The 14,183-nt window shown below is 45.4% G+C and overlaps 1 long non-coding RNA gene across 2 annotated transcripts; it reads left to right on the forward strand.

Annotated features, from left to right (window-relative positions):
- The first annotated feature begins 3,291 nt into the window (after positions 1 to 3,291).
- On the forward strand, positions 3,292 to 13,609 carry Gm31562. Of its 2 annotated transcripts, XR_871584.3 has the most exons (5): positions 3,292 to 3,730; positions 6,981 to 7,177; positions 7,785 to 8,174; positions 11,193 to 11,385; positions 11,819 to 13,609. It is a non-coding gene; the product is annotated as a predicted gene, 31562 (long non-coding RNA). The 2 variants fall into 2 exon arrangements; XR_380248.4 differs by having other exon boundaries at positions 11,193 to 13,609.
- The last annotated feature ends 574 nt before the right edge of the window (positions 13,610 to 14,183 follow it).

Here is a 14,183-nt window from a genome sequence, read left to right on the forward strand (position 1 = left end):
GGCCCAGGCTTTCTTCAGTGTGGTGTTCTCTAGCATTCAAGGCTCAGGATGGCCTGTTTGCACCCTCTTGTGAGGTCCTGTGTATGTGAGAGAAACCAACTTAAGTAGAAACCTGTGACTCCAGGCCTTGTCTCACAGGGAGACATCTCTTGACACTGGCACAAAGCCCCTCAGAGTACAGGCAACCTCCCTGATGCCAGATAGCATTCTGACTGAATGGAGCTCAGATTATTCTGTGCCTGCCAAGACGTACACCTATGCTGCCTCCCAGCCCCCATGGTAGCAGGTGTCACAGAAATAAGTGGATAAATGAGCTACAGGGACACGTAAGCCGAAGGTTTTTAACAGCTGCTCAGAAATAGAGCACCTGCCTAACTGACTGGTGAGTCAATAGGGCTTTCTCTCATGGAGCCTGGAGCCGAGGGTCATGTTCAGTGTTAACCTGTCCTTTGTTGAGCAACAAAACCCATTCCTGTCAACTTTGTACAACCTTGGAATTACATCTGAATCTTAGATTTCACTCATATGACTTCTGCTCACCGCCTTATACTCTTCAGAGTCACCTTGTCTAACTAAGTCGTGCGGTCCCTCTCCATACAGTCTGCTGACTGATGATTCAAGCAGAGTTTCCTGTTTGGTTTCCTGATATTTGAACTCATCTCTTGTGCAGCATCTGGCCTAAGCTGGTTGAGGGTTCTCTACTTGAGCCACCTCAAGCAGCAGACAGCTTCACAACCTCCGATGTTCTGATGGCTTCTCTTCCTTAGGCTTCCTCCTGTCTTTCCCCTGTGCCCGAAGCCTTTCCTGATGGCATAATCAATGACCCGAACTAACTGGCTCCAACCAGTTTCCACCGTTGCCAATGCTACAAGAATGGGTGATGAACTCCCCACGCAGAGGCAGGGTGGTACACATGCGAATCTCCCAACTTTGTCCCTCACAAGTACCTTGGGAAGAACAGGCCAGAACCAGGTCTCACGGCTACTTCCCATGATTGAAGCAGAGCAGATGAGTTTCTGCATTTTAAACAGCAATTCTTGGGAAGAAAGGCCTCCACAGCCCACACATGCAAACCCACAATAGCACTTGGAAGGTTGTCATTCAGGGTAGCTGCTGTATCCCAATCTAGCTCCACAGTGGTGTCTCTCTGTCTCACGTGATGCAGCCAGGCTGAGGCCAGGATATGACCCAGGTCTTTCCACTCTTAGCATCTTCTCTTGTAACTTTCGGCTGGCTCTGCATGGGTGACTATTCAGTTCTTCACCAGGGCAGATTCCTCTCCAACCTCATCTGCGATCACGTTGCTATCATAACGTAAAGACCGACTCGTGTATAAAACTGTTCTGTGCCCCTCTGCAAAGGGCAGGTATAACCTACAATGACTTTTATATGTGCACCTATTAGCTCAGTCAGCCAGCGCTCTAATTTAGCCTGTAGGTATGAGTGAAGGTTCAACAGCATGTTCTTACAGGTGTATTGGCAGCAGCAAAACCTGTGACACCAGAAAAGGAAAAAGGGGACAAATTTAATGTGTGCATCCATCCAGATGTGAGTAAATTATGGGTTATGCTTCTCTGTATATTTGTATTTTTAACCCTGGATGAGTTTATTAGTTTATCAAAAGTGATTATAGTTTGCCCTTTTATCTACCTCTTCATAGTCCTCTTTATTAATAGTAGTTCAGTAAATACTCATATTTTGCTGGTGTTTTGTTTTGGTTTTGGACAAGGTCTAATCCTAGCCTAGGTGTTCAGTAACTCTGTTTTTAGCCCAGGCTAGCCTTGAACTCTAGGTAGACTAAGATAGCTTTGAACTTTTCTTTTTTAAGATTTATTTAATTATTATATGTAAGTACACTGTACTATCTTCAGACACACCAGAGGAGGGTGTCAGATCTCATTGCAGATGGTTGTGAGCTACCATGTGGTTGCTGGGATTTGAACTCTGGACCTCTGGAAGAGCAGTCGGTGCTCTTAACCGCTGAGCCATCTCTCCAGCCCAGCTTTGAACTTTTAATGCTCTTCCTGAGTGCTGGAATTATAGGCATGCACTACTATTGTGCCTGCTGATAACTTTTCACATAAATATTTTCTATTCTAAATCTGTTTGTTAAACAAATGTATATTGATTGTGGTGAGGTTATGAAGGTGCTGACAGTCACCTTCAGATAGGGGAGGGGAATCCTGGTGGCATCTGGGACAGCTCTCCACAGAATCCCATCTCCAGCTCTCCATCTAAGTCCCTCTGCTGTTCCGCCCACACTCACGCCACCGGAATGCGTTCACCTCTCTATCGATCTTCAGTGGGAACAGCTTCCTCCTGCTTGCTTTCCCTTTTCTCCATCTGACAGCTGAGAACCAAGAATTTCCAGTTCTCACAGGGTCTCAGAACTTTTAACCACTCAACTGCACATCACTGGGGTTGGGGGTGGGGTGTCAGTCTCCAGACCTAAAACCTGACCTGTCTGCTTGTAAGTTTCTCAGCAGCTGCAACTGAGCACAGTTCCCCTCCCTGTCCCCATGCAAACGGGGCTGTTCACCTTATAGAGAGAGTTCAGACCACTGATGTTTTTTTCTGTTTTGTTCTTAATGTTTCTTACCCTAGATACTTTTTACTATGAAATACTTATTTTTTTTAGGCATGAAGGTCAATGCCGGCCAGATGTTCTCATCACACAGGTTAAGTTCTCCAGAGCACTTAATGCAAATGTGCGAGGTTTGTGGAGCACCGAAGGAGTCTGTAGGCAGGGTTGTCTATACCCACCCTCACTTGTGAGCTGCCGGCACACACACATGCCGAATGCCATGCTACCTCCTCAGAGCCTCGTATGACATTCTGTCAGACCTGACATCTTCTGAAATGTGCCAAACTCTACAGGACCCCCTCTCCTTCCCTCAACACCTCCATACCTCTCAGAGCCCTGCACCCCTACAATGCAGATTTCCCTTGTCCTTAGAAACTGTTCAGACACTGGGCCACCAACCAGACAGCATACACCAGCTGATATGAGGCCACCAACACATATACAGCAGAGGACTGCCTGGTCTGGCCTCAGTGAGAGAGGATGCACCTAACCCTGAGGACTTGAGGCCCCAGGGAGTGGGGAGGTCTGACGGGGTGGAGGTGGGGGAGTGGTGACAACCTTTTGGAGACAGAGAAGGAGGTATAGGATGAGGAACAGTCAGAGGGCAGACTGGGAGGGGAATTAGGGCTGGACTGTATAAAAAGATTAAGGAATAAAAAAATTTAAAAATAAAAAAAAGAAAAACAGAGTAAGCTGTCTCACTCACAGAATGTATAGCGTGACTGAGCAGGCTCAGGGATCTCTTGGGAAAAACAAAGGTGAGCTGAAGTGCTCTGTGCAGATTTTCACTCTGCCAATCCTCCAAATCCTCCTGTTTCCCTTTTCTTCCCTCCCCCATCCCAGGTTAGATATCAGCCTGTGACCTACTGACCTACCTACCACAGGAGGATCCTGGAGGCCTGAGAGTCTGGGTGTATGGGGAAGACAGCAGCCTCTTTCCCCTGGCTCTTTTCCATCCCAACTGCACAGGCATTCTGCTCAACCTGAACCTGCTTGATAACCGCCTTTCTCTAGCTGCTCAGTGGTCTGAAATGAAGACAGAGCCACTTGATTCTTAAGGTCATGGGATCTCTGATGCTGGTCCTTTCAGCAAAAGCATGTATGAGCATGCTTGAAGGTTACAGAGACAAGCAAATGGGACCCAAGGTAAGAGTTCGTTCATGAAGTCGTCCCTGCTGCCTGCACAATGTTGCTCATGTCTGGAGTGCCCCAGGGTGGCTACTCTTGACCTCTAGCCTCAAGGTCGTCCCTGTGAGACATCTGGGTCCCTGCCATCCTTCGGCTACATTAGTCACTTGGGTGTGTTCTGCTGAGTTCTAGTCTTTCTGAGAGTTTCAGTGAAGGTTGAACCAGTCCCCACCAATGTTAACAATCTCTTCATTTAGCCAAAGAATGAGACCAGTGGCCTTACCTGGTCTCCTCTCAGTAGCCAGTAGAGGCCACTTTGTCACTAGAGTGACATTTTTATTGCATTATTTGTAGAAGTATTAGTTTTCCTTCCCTTTAGAAATTGGCGTACGCCTTCTGAGCTAAGAGATTCGGTGGGACATTGGCTGCACATAATATCCCACAAACATCCTGCTAACAGGTGAGAGTCCAGTTTTTCATGGCAGTAAACAAGGACATTCCTCAGACTTGGTAGCATCGAAGATGTTGGGAATAAGAACAAAGGAGATGTTGATGTTGTTGGAGATGTTGATGATAGTCTTTTGATGTGGAAGCATGCTCAAATCTGATCAAGGATAATAATATCATAGTTTAGGAATTGTGGACAAAACAAAGCATGGGTTTGTTTTGTTTTGTTAGTTTTTGAGAAAATGTTTTGCTGTGTAGCCCTGGCTGTCCTGGAACTCACTCTGTAGACCAGGCTGGCCTTGAACTCAGAAATCCATCTGCCTCTGCCTCCCAAGTGCTAGGACTAAAGGCGTGCACCACCTCTGCTCAGCCCAGCTAAAGCATTGTTTTAAGTCAAGAGTTTCCAAGACTCTTAAGATGTAACCTGTTGTTTGATACTATTTCTTAAAGGTTAGTTTTGGGGAAAGTTTCTGAAATGAACAATGCTGCTAGCTCTAAGTTTTATCTCCTGAGGAGTTCCCTGGGTAAACAGTCATATAAAAGAAGATGGTAACATAGGAAATTATGTGTTTACATTGTATACAATGTAGAGGTTTTGTTTGAAATAGTAGCAAGATCCAATAATGCCAGCTTCACTGTCCTCCATTGTATCTCTCCATTCTGATCGTAGAGAGCCAGTCTTCCCTGCTGACAGAATCTGTAGGCCTAAGGGGTTCAGCCTCTCTCACAGTGGCTCTGTCCCCACTCACGTCACTGCCTGGAAGGTTCCCATTCAGCTCCTCGCTTGCCTCTCCTTGGAGTTCATTGGGATGTATTTTGCAAACAGAACCCCATCCAGCCCTCCACACAGGTCAGGCATGACCCGCACACAATAGCTGTGTGACATGGGTCCTTGCTCTACAACTGCCACAGATAATTTGACAAGAAAGGGAATTGCACAAGTCAGGTACTTTCTAAAGTGGTGCCAAGCTTAAGAGCACCATGGGAAATAGTCTGCACTCAATACTTTCATTACTACGGGAAGTGGCAGAGATGAGAGATACCCAGTTCCTCAGCATTTTCGTCCCCTCTTTTGCAATGCGACATTCTTGCTAAGAGTTGGCTGACCAGCCAGGGTTCATATTTCCCACCTTTGCTTACTCCTATGTGGCTCAGTCTTACTAAGGGAAAACAAATAGAAGTGACATCTGGCCTTACAGGCTTTGTGTTCTCTGTAGTCTGCCAGCTTAGAGTGTGAAAGGCTCAGAGGACAGCAGGGGAGTACCTTTGTCTAAAGTTTCTATTGCTGTGCTAAAACACCATGACCAAAAGCAACTTGGAGAGGAAAGGGTTTATTTTATCTGATACTTCCTCCCCGAAATCTATCATTAAGGAAGCCAGGGCAGGAAACAGGAGGCAGAACCTGAAGCAGGAGCCTGTGAGGAATGCTGCCTTGCTCCTCATGACTTGCTCAGCCTGCTTTCTTTTTACTACCAAGAACCGCCTGCCTGCCTAGGTGTAGCACCTCCCACAGTGGGCTGGACTTTCCCACATCAATCAATCTGACTGAAGTATTTTCTCAATCTAGGTTCTCTCTTCTCAGATGACGCTAGCTCAATGGTTCACAACCTGTGGTTTGGAGCACCCTGGGGGTGAAACACTTTAACAGGGGTCTCCTAAGACCATTGGAAAATATAGGTATTTGTATTTCTATTCAGAATGGTAGCAAAATTACACTTATGAAGCAGCAACAAAACTAACTTTATAGCTGATGGCCACCACGACATGAGAAACTGTACTAAAGGGTCACAGCATTAGGAAGGTTGAGAACTACCACTCTAGCTTGTGTAAAGTTGACAAAACACTAGCCAGCACGCTGAGGGGCACCAACCAGGGGAAAGCTACCTGCCATGCAAGGACATATATCATGTTAACCACCTTAGCTCTCTGTGCTTCAGTGTCTACCTGAAGAAGTAAGTTGTTAAATAGAAAGAAAATAATTGCTACCATCCATCTGAAGATACTAGCCCCAGAGAAAGCTTTGGTTTTGGGTGGCCTTGATGGGAACAAATTAACTTATCTTTAAGCAGACTAATAAAGTATCAGGTACTTTTTAGAATACTGTTAGCTGAAAACTCTTTGTGAAGCGCCTTGCTTTGGCCGCTATTAAGAGGCAGGTAAGTTTTCATTGTTTCTCTCTTCATGGTGGCCATGGGGATCATGTTGGCCACGGGGATGAATCTGATTTATGAGTCTTGGGTGGAAAGAAAGATAGCTACAAAGCCACATCTCATCCAGAACTGACTCTATGCATAGGTCATTTAAACCAAAGCTGTATTTCCTGCAGAATCAGAGGTGTACTCTCCAAGAGCCTTTCTAGATGATGACCCCCAATACCCAAAAGAATGAATACTGAGACCAAACAGGAGCCCCAACTTCGGGGATCGTCCTGCAGTTTTCTCACAGCTACACAAAAAGGCTTGGTCCTGCAGCTTTGTGGTGAGTCTCAACTGAAAACACACTGCTGCTCTGTCTGCATCAGTCCCGGGCCAGTGTGTGGGCTGGTTCCAAATATCTCTACAACAATCTGATCTGCATTATAGCATCCAAAACACCTTCTCCGCCTCCTCCAGGGTTTTCTGTAAAACAGGACTGATGAAATTGGCCAAGTTCACGGGGGAGGGGTAGTTTATAGATGTTGGATGATAACAAGCTATAAACACGAAGACGCGGAGCACTGTATGCGAACACTGCGTGCATGCTAATTAGTCTCAAAGTTTCAACACTTCTTCCTACAAGGTATAAGAAAGCAACGTATCTTTTCCAAATTTCCCTTCCTCAGGAAAACATTTCCTTGGAAAAAGTAAATTTAGCACTTGGCTCAAGTGCTACAAAAGGAATCTACAGGCAGAATGATGTTATTAGAAGACCTCCAGTTTATATTGCTCTTTCATCAGTAAGAGCTTAAGGTGCTCTCTGACAAACTGGTTCTATGACATTCTACTATGACAAGGTCACGTGGGCACCTGCAGCACACCCGTAAGTATGACTCCTGGCTTCCCTGGAGTTATTTGTGGGCAAAGTCTGATGAAATAGTAGAGGTTTTAAGGTCGAGATGGGACAGGCGTCAGGGATAGATTCAATTCTATTTTTAGATAATATTTCTTCAACCTTATAGACATGAAGAATGCCAAGTTATACAGGAGGAGGCCTGGTCCACCCATGGAAACCAGGGGGGGATGAGAACTGAGAGTGTTTCACATCAGTGGCTGCCATCTTTGGTCAGATATACCTGCTGACTTCTAGGGAAGAGTCCATTTTCCCATACTCGAGGAACACAGTGTCTTTGTATTCTTTTAACAATTTTTTGATTATGTGTATTTGTGTGTCTGTATGTGAACATGAGTGTAGGTGCCCAAGGGATCAGAAGGGGGCATAGTATGAGCCACCCAGTGTGGGTGCCAGGAAACTGCTCTCATAAGAGCAGTAAACACTCTCAACCACTGAGCCATCTCTCCAACTGCTGCTATTGTAATTTCTCAGTTTCCAATAACACGATATTTCTAAACAAACAAACAAATACATACATACATACATAAAACATGCATAGACCTTCATCTGATCTTGAATGTACTTTTTGTCCTAGGCTTTCCAAATAAAATAAAAAGTCTTAGGCCACTTCAGGGCTTTACGAAATCACAGAGACAGCACCACTCCCAGCCTTTGTGAGGTGATCTCCTGAGCAGAGAAAAAACGCAGCCCACGGTATTCATCATGCACACCTTCCCTGATCACCGAGAGTTCCAGCCAAAGGTACAAAAGAGCGGCTGCTGTCATCAATCATTCCTGCATGAAGGACAAGGAGTCCTAATGGTAGCTGAAAGGCAATTAGTTGTGGGAATACACGAGGGAACAACAACAACAACAACAAATGGGGATGTTTAGCTCTGTAAAAAACAGAAACTGTAACAGACCTCTCCCCAGGACCTCCACAGACCCCAGGACAGCAGTTGATCCTCACACCCACAGCTCCAAGGTGAGCAAAACGCCCTGTCCAGTTAATTTCCCTTCTTTGCTCACAATGTTCTAAAGGCCCCTTGACCACATCCTTCCTTCACGGCTTCCTGGTCCCTTTAAAAATTTGTTATTATGAAAAAAAGTCTAAAGTTACTAAAAAAAAAAAATAGCATAATGAATTCTCTTTGTCACTGTTTGTCTGTTATCACGCAGACGTCTGAGCTTTGGGCACGCTGACTCTGTTCTTCTCCAGCGTTTTTCTTGTCTTGGGTGTGTGTTGCTTGAGGTGGAGCCCAGAGCCTGGCACCAGCAACTCCAGCGCGCCCTGTGGTGATTCTAAGTCTCCCTAGCACCCAATTTCTATTTCCAATTTCCCCTGATTACTTGGTGTCACCCCACTAGAAGATCAGCTGTATGAAGGTAAGATTTTTGTTCATCTTTGCTCACCAAGGCATCCCTCCCTCCCAGATGGGTGACTGACACATAATAGATGCTCATTAATAAGAGTGGGGTGAAGCAATCCTGTTTCCTTTCCCACATCCTTGACCGCCGAGGATGCACTTAAATACCCGCTCTCTGTCTCCACCCAATGATTGCACAGTCACTGCACCCACTTGTTCCTCTCTCCCAGACTCTCAATAGTTCCTGGATCATAATCCCAAGAGGCAAACCTAAACTGGTCCAATTCTCTTTGTGTCCCATGTCACAGTATGCTGGCACAGCTGTAAATGAACTCACCTGGAATCTTCTGGCCACCATGATATGAATGTGGGTCACCACCAGAGGCCAAGAGTGGAGCAGTTCCTTATCCATGTCCCTTACAAAAAAATACAAATGATTGACATTTTGTCCTTTTAGATGGATGCGTGACTCTCCAAGCAGCCTCTAAGCAGCCTAGCCTCCTTGAGTTATTGTGCACACCACAGAAAAGATAGTCCCTGCCAGGCTCCACCTGAGGACTGAGAGCATGCACCGGGCATACTGTTATTTGGTTCAGGTTCTTTCTTCTTCCATTTTCAAGGCTGTCAGGCAGCAAAGACATTCAGGCATCAGATGCTCTTCAATTAAGTCTTCAATAAAAGCCAGGGGACGTTGCCAGCCACGATGACAAGTTAGAAACCTGTAGGACCAGTAATGTGCCAGCTCTCCAACAACCACAACTAGGGTGGTTGGGTCACTGCCACTCCCTCCAAACAGTGTGTCCTGTCTCCTGTCAAGGAGGAGTGGCCCTGGTCATGGCTATTCTTCTGTAAAGCAGGTCATGGCCTGGCAAAAGCAGATCCAAAGGAAAAGGGCGCCACATCAAAGCTCACAGCAGGGCTACCACATTCTTCCCAATAAAGTATTTTCAAGGGGCTGGTGCCCTGACAGCTGGTGTTCTACCTAGGTGTCACATGTCACAATTGCTAAGGTCATCTGATTTCAAAGCTATCTTACAGGAGGACTCAGTAGCTATGAGTTTTAACCCAGATCCAAATGTTAAAGTTAAAGTAGGGACCTGGAGACATACATGGCTTAGCAGTTAAGAGCACCTGTTCTTGCAGAGGACCTGGCTTCAATCCAGGGGACCTGACACCCTTTTCTGGCCTCTGGTGGGTCACATACATACATTCAGGCAAAATATCCATATACATTAAAAAATTAAACTTTTGAATGGAGCTCCAGCTGAAAACTCACAAGAGCTCACCATTTTTTTCTAGATTCTTCTAGAATGGAGGGGTGGAACTGGTATCCAGAGCTCTTGTCTGATCCAGTCATTCCGTGGCTACTTCCATTCCCTCTCATAGTCAATCTCGCAGGCACCTTCTCCAGGAAAGGAGATCACACCAGCTACTCCAGGCTTTCTCCTGAGATCCATGAAAGGAAATGAGCTTGAGGCGTCCATCTGATTGTAGCACCTGTGCTATACTGGGTGCCAAGTATTGTAAAGATCACTCCTACATCTAAGTTAAAACCAACCACAACTACTCCCTATGTTAGCCCCTGTTGGCTTGCCCTGACATAGAGAAAGAGAGTTATTGGGAGAGGGATTGGACCAAGATCCCAATCCCAAATAGATGCAGAGATGTGTATCTAGGACTGGAAAGAGCACTCATTGTCCTGTCAGTGGTGCTATGGGTACGTTTTCTTCTGCTTTGCACATCTTCCCATCAGAATGATAGATGCAAAGACAAGGATGATTGTGCACTTTAGCTGTAGCCGTGTCAGCTCCTAGCAACATGCTCAAACAGAATCCGGGAGTGCTCAGTACCTAGAGAGAACTCCTGAAGCCCAAGTGTTGCCCAACTTAACAAAGCAGGAGACTCTCCAGCTTTGTTGAGATTTCCCAGCATTGATAACCCCTTAGTTATGACATGTCTTTACATACCAAGTCCTATCAGCATGCCCAACACTCTTCCAGACTCCAGCACATAGCAGGTGACACAGCCAACCCCTGGGACCTGTGAAACATTTCAGTTTCCCCAAGAGACTAGATTTTCCACCTCTGGGTCATTAGCCTCTCTCAGGACAGCATTCTGACTAATGCAGAATTCACTTTAGGATTGCATCTGGCACAGGTAAGAGAGGGCTGTGGTCAGTTTTGTCACAGTGACAGGGGTGATCTTTAAACTCAGCTCCATGACAGGGATGCTCTGGACTCACAACCCTGTCCCAGGGTCACTCTGAAGTCATAGCACTGTCACAACCTATTGCACATGGTGATGCTTTGGGGATGCTCCAAGGTCATGGTTTTGGGTCAGGGACTAGGAGGAAGATCTGGCCATAGGCCTTTAAGGATTGGGATAAGAAGACAGGCCATGGGAGTGCGTATTTCCACCCCGCCCATTTCTTATTCCCTCCCAGAACACTCTGCCAAGATTTGTTCACCTACAAGGTATTGTTTCCCATCAAATAGGAGGAGAAAGTAAAAGGGTGTGACATTTGAAAATCATCTCTCTCCTAGCAAAACCACCCAGAGAAGGCATCAGCTTGTAACCAGGTCTCAGAGGACTTTAGTTGGGGCTCTTACGGTTTGAATTTGAAATCTCTCACACAGGTTCATGTCTTCAGTCGGTTCCCACCTTACAGGCCTGTTTTGAAGGCTGTGGAGTCTGCAGAAGATGGAACCTGGATGGAAGAAGGATGGGGGCTGCTGGCCCTCTTTTCTAACTTCTGAGGTCTCTTCTTCTGTCCAAGCTACACAAAGGCTCTGAACCACACATTTCTACTGCCACTACCCGACTCACTCGGTATTCCTTCCTTGCTAAAATGGACTGTATTCATCCCAAACTGTGAGCTAAATTAACCCTTTCCTTCCTTGCTAGCTTCTGTCAGATATTTGGTCACAGCAATACAAAAATAATGAATTCAGGGACCAGTGTGGCTTCTAACACAGGTTTTAAAGTAATCCAGCATACTAGCTTAGAGCCTAGCTTTTAAGATAAATTATTTGTACATCAATACTAAAAACAAAATGAAAAACCTCCTTCAGCTAATTCAGCAGAGGATTTATAGAACCTGTGCTAACCACCACAACTGAAGACAGAACTAGTCCTGGATGTCACAAGGCAAATGGTCACAAAGATCAGGGGATCTCCTTGGAGTCTGCCTGGGAAATTCTAGAGTGGAGTGTGCAGTCCAGCAAGTCTACCAGAGTTCTTATTTTCCCACATTTGCCTTCAGGGAAGTTGGAGAGCTGCTTCAGACCTCTGCTGACGTCTCTTCCTCCGCACGCCAACCGACACACCTCACTTCTTCCTTCTGGCTCTCCTGTTTTCTAAAAAGACAGCGTTAAGGCCAAGAATCATCTGGCCTTACAGTTCAAGCCCAACACAGATACAAGCGACACAATTTACCAGGCCTCACAAATTACAGTTTTTAACCCCTTTCATCCCTGCATTGGCACGCAGTTTGCTAACTTTAATAGTCCCTCACAAAGCAGCGAGTGTCATTATTACCTGTATTAAGGTTTAAGAAACCGAGTCACCCACAGGCCACAGACTGAGTCAGAGTGAGAGGGAGTCTGAGCTCCTGACTACCAAATGCCTTGCCCTCATACGACTGCAGGAGCATTTCTTATTTGAAGCTGGCGATTCCAGTGCTTTCTCTATCGTCTTGTCTTTATTCTATAGCTAGCAAGGCTGTTGTAACCAAACAGAGGAAGAAGATGGAAAAGGAGTGGTTTGAATATCCTCACATATTGGAAAACATCTGAGACGCTAAGATACCAAGAATTCCAGCCCTGGGCACTCAGCAAGGACTGGAGCTTGGGCAGGAATTCCTCTCTGGTGATTTTCTACAGTAAAAAAAAACTTGCACAAGGGCCAGAGCTGGATCTCAATGGTAGAATGTTTGCCTAACATCCACGAAGTCCTAGTTCAAGTCCAAGAACTACCCAGCTTCAAAACTGTACAACTTTACACAAAAGCAAAAGCATCTTAACGCAGGATGAGGAGGGAGAGATGGGTTTGAAGGAAATGATGCCTTAACTGATATTAATTAGGGATTCACACATCCAAGTGGACATGAACATCTGAAGCAAGCTTCCAGGCAAAGGGAACGGCATGATCAAAATTGAACCGGCAAGGAAGGACACATCATATGCAGAGAAAGACAAATTGTTTGGTACCATTCAAGCATGAATCAGGGAGTGGTAGACAAAGGAGTGTTGGACAGAGGCAGGCAATGTAGAGAAGATCTCCCGTGCATATCCACATCCAGTGCTCACTCCACTCAGCTAAAAGCTGCCCACACTATTGGATTCTATATGGATACATCTCCCCCCCCCCAACCCCCGTCCCCCTTCTGTTCTAGTCTGGAGCTTCAGTTGCCATTAACCAAATCACCTCAGTGTTCCCTCCTTGTTGAAATGAACTGTAAGCATACCAAACTGTGAGCCAAATTAACCCTTGCTCTCCTTCCTTGCTTCTGTCAGATATTTGTCACAGTACCATTCATGTTCTGTTGTAACTTTGAGGACCAATGACCTAACGTCCTTCCTGGTTTCAAGTCTTCATGGAGGCTCTGTGTCAAGGGGCAGTGGTGAGGTGGGAGTGTGTATCTTACTTATTTGTCAACTACTGTTATGGTTTGGATCTTAAATGTCATTCAAAGGCCACATTACAGGCCGGGTCCCAGTCTATAGTGCTATCTAGAGGCAAAGGCACTTTTAGGAGGTGGGGCCTAATGGAAGGAATTGGGAGGTGTTTCCTTGAGGGGATATGGGGACTCCAGCCTTTTACTCTCTTTGATTCCTAGATGTGTGAAGTGAGTGGCTTTATGCCCTGACCACTCCCACAGGGATGCTCCTACTTGGCACAGCCCCAAAACAACTGACCATCTGACTGTACATAGAAACCTCTGACCCAGAATAAAGCTTTCTTCCCTTTATATTCTCTTTCTCAAACATTTTGATACAGTGATGAAAAACTAAAGCAAGAAATTAAATGAAATTTTTATTTCTGTTGTCACTTTCTCTGGTGTAAAACAAGGTTTAACTTCCAGACAAAGGCTCATTCAGATATCAACAGGAAAAAAAAAAAAAGATCTTTCTCTGAATGCAGAAAAAATACTGCATACATTGTGACTTCTTCTTTCATGGTTCTGCCGTGAACATAAAGTGTGCCACTTCAGACAGTGTAGTCACTCTCAGATGTAACCTTGCCTCGGAAGGCTAACCTGTATTTAGAGTGTTAATCAAATGCCATGACATTAGTAGGATATTCTCTTTCCTTTTTTGTTTTTGCTTTAGTTTGGTTGTTTTGTTTTCTTTTTCCAGAGTTTCCCTGTGTACTGGCTGTACACACCCCCACAAGAAGAGCCCTCTCTTTGACTCTGTAGACCAGAGATCTACCTGACTCTGCCTTCTGAGTGCTGGGAATAAAGGCCCGGTTGAATATTTATCTTTTTATATTACAATCAAGAAAAGCAAAATGGATATATTTCCAGGGCAACTTTTTGAATTCATACGTAAAACACAGGCATAGACCTGAAAATCTGTTTACTTATCTACCTCAACTCAGAGTGGTGGTCACGGCAACTGTTTTAC

Source organism: Mus musculus, chromosome 10, assembly GCF_000001635.26.
Source record: "Mus musculus strain C57BL/6J chromosome 10, GRCm38.p6 C57BL/6J".
Taxonomy (NCBI): Eukaryota; Metazoa; Chordata; class Mammalia; order Rodentia; family Muridae; genus Mus; species Mus musculus.